Source organism: Otolemur garnettii, unplaced genomic scaffold, assembly GCF_000181295.1.
Source record: "Otolemur garnettii isolate 467f Iridium unplaced genomic scaffold, OtoGar3 scaffold00105, whole genome shotgun sequence".
NCBI lineage: Eukaryota > Metazoa > Chordata > Mammalia > Primates > Galagidae > Otolemur > Otolemur garnettii.
The window spans coordinates 309381-315813 of NW_003852500.1; the positions used below are offsets into that span (position 1 = coordinate 309381).

General features: G+C 40.4%; 1 pseudogene; it reads right to left on the minus strand.

Moving 5' to 3' along the window:
- Window positions 1-932: 932 nt before the first annotated feature.
- LOC100947584 lies at window positions 933-4895 on the minus strand (annotated as a pseudogene).
- Window positions 4896-6433: the final 1538 nt, after the last annotated feature.

Here is a 6433-nt window from a genome sequence, read left to right on the forward strand (position 1 = left end):
CCAGCTACTCAGGAGGCTGAGTCAAGAGGATTGCTCAAACCCAGGAGTTTGAGGTTGCTGTGAGCTATGACACGACAGCACTCTAGCATGGGGCAACAGGGTAAGACTGTCTCAAACAAAAAAAAAAAAGAAAAGAAAAAGACTCCATAACACCTGTTGTTGGGCTACAGAGTACTCAGCATCTTTTTTTTCAGTGTTGTTGATATTTATTGACATCAATACAAAACAGAGACTAAAAGTTGCTATTTAATAGTAACAGATTATGATGTAGTTTTCTTCTTGGAAAGGCTATACACTCAGATCACAAGATCCAAGATAAAACAAAGATGGGTTTGTCAAGACCAAACAAGGACTATATTTTACTAAATAGAAAAAATGCTAAAGCCAAAATGAGATTTTGTAAAATATTCTTTACGCTAAGTTCATACAAACAAACAAAAAACTAATACTAAAACCTTAGGATGTTGGATATAGACCTAATATAACTATTTACATTTTTCCATCAACAGAATTTGTTATATCCCTCACTGTACTTGCCCTACAAGGACATGCTTCTACACTGCAGAAAGTCCACAGTTATCACAAACAAATGCAATATAACTAGATCTGAACAAGACTTCAAAGTCACTCTGCTCCAGCCAAATCAAGAAAATTCAATCCAGGATTAATAACATCTTTTGATTTCAGAACCAGCTCCTATTTTTTCCTCATGCCACACATATTTAAGTTCTCACTTGACTTTTCCCTCCTGCAAATTGTAATGTATGTGCTCACCATCATCTTTTTCTAATACGCTAAAATTAATCTACAGAAGTTGCAAAAACAATAAAATTGTACTTCCAGTTCTAAACCCGGAAGGTGCATCTGGATTGCTGACCGCTTGCTCTTTGGCTGCCAAGACAGTCAGGACACCGTAAGGCCATTTAGACTTATCACTCTTCTCCCCCTTTTTCTCTATGGCTAATACCACTTTCCTGCTTTTTTTTCTACTGCTCAATCTCTTGGTGCTGTCATCTGGGAACATAGTCCATTCCAGCGTCGAGCTTTTGGTTGGTAAAGCTGCATTGCTGGGCACTCCTTGTTTCTTATGTGATCTCGCTCTCTCTTTTATTTTTTTTCTTTTTTTTGAGACAGAATCTCACTACGTCACCCTCAGTAGAGTGCTGTGCTGTCACAGCTCACAGCAACCTCAAACTCTTGGGCTTAAGCGATTCTCTTGCCTCAGCCTCCCGAGTAGCTGGGACTACAGGCACCAGCTACAATGCCCAGCTATTTTTTTTTTTTTTTTTTGGTTGTAGTTGTCATTGTTGTTTGGCAGGCCTGGGCTGGGTTCAAACCCACCAGCTCCAGTGTATGTGGCTGGCACCCTAGTGGCTGAGCTACAGGCTCCAAGCCTTATGTGATCTCTCTTAACCAACTTCTTCTTTCTCTCCTTTTTCTGAGCTGCCTGTTAATTCTGTACTTTTGTTCTTTCCTTTATCCGAAAGCACTTCTTTTCCTTTTTTCCTTTTTCTTTTTAATTTCAGGTTAATGTGAGGGTACAAACAACTAGGTTACAATATTTGCATTTGTTAGAGTCCCTCTTGTAGTTGTGTCCTGCACCCAAAAGGTGTGACATACCACTGTGCCCTTCCCCCCAATTTGAACTGAATTGAGTTTTTTGCCTCTGTGGGCATGTATTAGATTGTCTACTGGCTTCATATTAGTATTGAGTACATTGGATATTTAGTTTCCCATTCTTGTGATACTTTACTAAGAATAATGTGTTTCAACTCCATCCAGGTTAATACAAAAAGACATAAAGTCTCCATCTTTTTATGGCTGAATAGTATTCCATGGTCTAACATATACCACCGTTTGCTAATCCATTCATGGGCTGATGGGCATTTAGGTTGTTTCCTCATCTAGGCCATTGTAAATTGACCTGGGATAAACAATTTAGGACAAATGTATTGATTATAGAATGAGTTTTTTTTTCTTCTGGGGAGATGCCTAGTAATGGGATTTTGAGATCAAATGGGAGGTCTAAGCTGAGTTCTTTGAGGATCCTCCATATTTCTTTCCAAAGAGCCTGTATGAGTTTGCAGTCCCACCAGCAGCGTAAAAGTGTTCCCCTCTTTCCACATGCACAGCCAGCATCTGCAGCTTTGGGATTTTATGATGTGGGCCATTCTCACTGGGGTGAGGTGATATCTCAGGGTGGTTTTGATTTGCATTTCTTTGATAATTAGGGACAATGAGCATTTTTCATCTGTTTTCTGGCCATTCATCTGTCTTCCTCAGATAAGGTTCTATTCACACCTGTTGCCCAGTGATAGATGGGATTATTTGCTCTTTTGTTGTTGTTGTTGATTAATTTGAGTTCTCTGTAGATCCTAGTCATCAAGCCTTTGTCAAATTCATAACATGCAAATGTCTTTTCCCATTCTGAAGGTTGTCTATTTTGCTTTACTTGTGTCCTTAGCTGTGCAGAAGCTTTTCAGTTTAACTAAGTCTCATTTGTTTATTTTTGTTGTTGTGATTGACACTGAAGTCTTCATAAAATATTTCCCAGGCCAATATCCTCAAGAGTTTTTACCGCACTTTCTTACTCTTTTCTTTTAAAACTCTTCTCTTTCTGACAGCGCTCCTCCTGCCTGCAGCGCTCTTCTTGCCACTCTAGCCTCTCTCTTTCTGGAAGGATGTGCCCCTGATCTCACTCATAATCCCATTCCCTCTCCCTGGAGTCTCTGCCACTCTCCTCTTCAGCTCTCTTTGGCTTTTCATCTTTAAGTTCACCATCAGCTTGCTCCAGCAATGTACAACTTTGCCTGCAGGCTCTTTCATCATTCAGATTCTCTTTGCCGGATCTCTTGATTTTTTTCTCTTTTGTCCAACTCTCTTACATCTCCTTTTTCTGGCTTCTTGAGCAGCTTAATCTTTGGTTCACCCATAGTTTGTCCTTCTCTGGAACTCTGTCTTCTTTAGCCTTTCTATATCTTTCCTCTTTTGTTTCTCCTTTCCATTTTCTCCTCTCTTCCTCTCTTTGTCTTTTTCTTTCTATTTCTCGCCTCCTTTCTTCTCCCTTTTGTTCTCTCATTCTCTTCTTTTTGAGGAAGCTCAAAAGCAGGGTTGTCTTTTTAGTTATTAATTAGCTCTCTATTTTTTGCTTCCGTTTCCTCTAGCAGTGTCTCTGGAGCAGATGTCATCTTCTCATTATCTGTGGCATAACTTTCCAAAAATGTTCTATGTTCTGGGTCATCATCAATAGTCCCAACTTTGGTATCTCTTTTCTTAGTCTTCTTTTATGCAGTTTTTTGAAAAGGTGCAAATTTTAGTATAGCAGGATATTCCTGACTTTTATTGTCAAGGAATACATAAGTGATTCTGGAACAAAATAATGTCCTCTTGGTTTTTAAAGTTTATGAGGATACAGACTAATATCATCAGGAAAAAAACTCAAAATAAACATGTTCAGTCATAGATTGGATGTTCCTGAAGCTGCTTCTGGGCCAAAGTGGGAGGTGATCTTTGTTTTTTGGGGGGTTTGTTTGTTTGTGTTTTTTTTTCTTTTTTGAGACAGAGTCTCACTTTCTCACCCCTGTAGAGTACTGTGGTGTCACTGCTCACAGCAACCTCCAACTCTTGGGCTTAAGTAATTCTCTTGCCTCAGCCTCCCAAGTAACTGAGACTACAGGTGCCTGCCACAAAGCACCCGGCTGTCTTTTTTGTTGCAGTTGCCATTGTTGTTTAGCTGGCCTGGGCTGGGTTCAAACCTGCCAGCCTTGATGTATGTGGCTGGCGCCAAGCCAGGAGGTGATTTTTGAATTACCACCTTGCTGAGAGCCTCTTTCTTCTCCCTGTTGCCATCCTGCTTATCTTCTCCTTATCTGTCCCCTGAAGTCCCACTGATGCTCCCGGGAGCATTAACAGGGTTACTCCCTTCTCCTTAGGCTTATCCCCCTCTCTGCCTTCATGACTATCACCACCATGCAACAGTTGCTCGGCTTACCACCACTCTTTACATCTTTTTGCAGTCTGTGTGCTAAGTTCTGATCAGCAGATTGGTAGCTCGGTAGCTGGGCCCTCCTTGCCAGGTGTGAGCAATCACTTGGGACAAAACTAAGGTGGGCAGCACCAAGATGGCAGCCTGGGAGCTCAGCCTTGGCCTCCTTCCTCAGGAAGCTGTTCCTAACTTACCACCTGACACAGCCACCAGCTCTACTTAATTCCAGAACATTTCCATCACTCCAAAAGGAAACCTCAAGCCCAGACGGGTGATCAGGGAGGTGACATTTGAGCAGGGATCTGAAAAAATGACAAGTAAGGATAATGTAAAGATCTAACAGTCTTTCCATACTTCATCCACCCCATATTGACATACTCCTACTTTTTTCCCCATATTTTTTCAGTTTCCTTTAAAGCAATTATATCTCTCACTTAAAGGTACACTGTTATCTGTTGGGTGTTGGGGTCCCAGTTCCTCCAAACCCAGTTGACCTAGTTCAATTACTCAGCTGAGCCAGAGAGTTCAACCTAGACATGGGGAAAAATCAGAAGACAAAGTTGGTGGAAACTGAATACAAAACTGGAGCAGCACAGGCAGCATGAATAGAGATCAAAAATAAACCTGCCCAAGTATAACAAAGAGAAATTTTATTTAAGAACCAAGAGAAAGGTTAGAGCATTTCCAAAGAGAGTTGGAAGTAGGTCCCTCTCATGAATGAGAAAGGGGAGAGAGATGGAGATGCAAAGACCTGCAGGGATATAAATAAATACCTCTTCCTCTCAGTTTAAAATTGGTCAGAACTCTTTCATTGGCCTCTCTGCACCTCTGGGGATTATTTATCTTTTCTATTGGTCATTCATTATAGCCTTTTCCGATTGATCATTGGTGGTTACCTCCCTTACCTCATATCCACATCCTTTCCCTTCCTCTCCCCCGCCCAAGAGTTGCTGAGTGGTGAATGTTCCTACCGGCCCTCCAGACTTCCTTGTTCAGCAGTCCAGACTTCCCTTCCATCCCTCTTGAAGCCCCTTTCTTTGTGTCCCTTCTCATTATGTACACAAGGGAATATTATTTGGCAAAAAAAATAAATAAATAAAGTACAGTTGTCTCTTGGTATCCATGGGAGATTGGTTCCAGGATCCGTGTGGATACCAAAATCCTAGGATGTTCCAGTCCTTTATATAAAATGGTATAATGTTAATATTTGCATATATCCTATGCACAAATCCTCCATATACTTAAATCATTTCTAGATTTTGTATAATACCTAATACAATGTAAATATTATGTGTATAGTGACTATATTGCATTGTTTTCATTTGTATTATTTATTTTTGTGTTGTTTTTACTGGGTTTTTCGTCTACTTAAAGGGAAAAACTTCCTAGTGGCTTTAGGGTAAAAGCGAAGACCCACAGGTAGAAATACCGAAGAAGCAAATTTCAGGTTAACCTCAAGAAGCCTCTTCTAGCACCATGAACTGCTCCCCAATAAAATCATTCAGCTCTAAATTTCAAGATCTCTCTCCTCACCACCCTGAAGCTACTTAAGCAGAGCTCTCACCCACAATAATCCCCAGAAAAGGATTTATAAGTCACAGACAAGCTCCCCAGAAAGGGCTCTTTTGCATTAGCAAACAAAGAAATGAAAATTCCACCAGCCCTTCAGGGGCCTGTTAAAACCCCACTCAATTAGCACGAGTTTTATGAGCTAGCAGTAAAACTCCCGGTGGTGCTATAAATTGTTGTAACCTTTGGAAAACAGGGGTTTCTTTTGTCAAAAGCTATAAAAATATTCACTCCCTTTGATCCAGGAATTCCATTTGGAGGAAGTTATCATAAAGAAATAATGCAACAAAAGAAAAAAATGTTAAAATGCTTATTTGCAACAAAAATGTTAAGTCAGTCATTATTTATGTAACCCATGGAAAGATAAATAGCACTGAGTGGCAATTATGAAGGGTATGTGGGGGGAGGGGTATAAGCAAATAATGTCAGATAAGGAAAAACACAGAGAGAAATGATACGTTCCATGCACTTCCAACTAGGCCCAGAAAATGAGCACGTGGGCCCAGAGGAGCTGGAAGCTAAACAGTGCAAGATTCTCCAAATATAGCATCATTTTTTTTTGCCTCATCATTTTTGTTTCCTCTCCTAGAACATTCTCTCTCAATCACGCGTGCTCGCTCTCTCTCTCTTCTCTCTCTTCCCACCCCTCTCTCTCACATACACGTATATACACACACACACAGATGCACACATTTATATGTGCACATATATACTCACATATACCCGTACATATGTGCTCACACCATTCACAGAGACACACATATGTACACACTAACATGCACATTCATGTGCCCACATAAACATGCCCATGAGTACATGCACACACACATAGATACACAGAAAGACACACTCATATACATATATTCTCTTTTTTTTTTT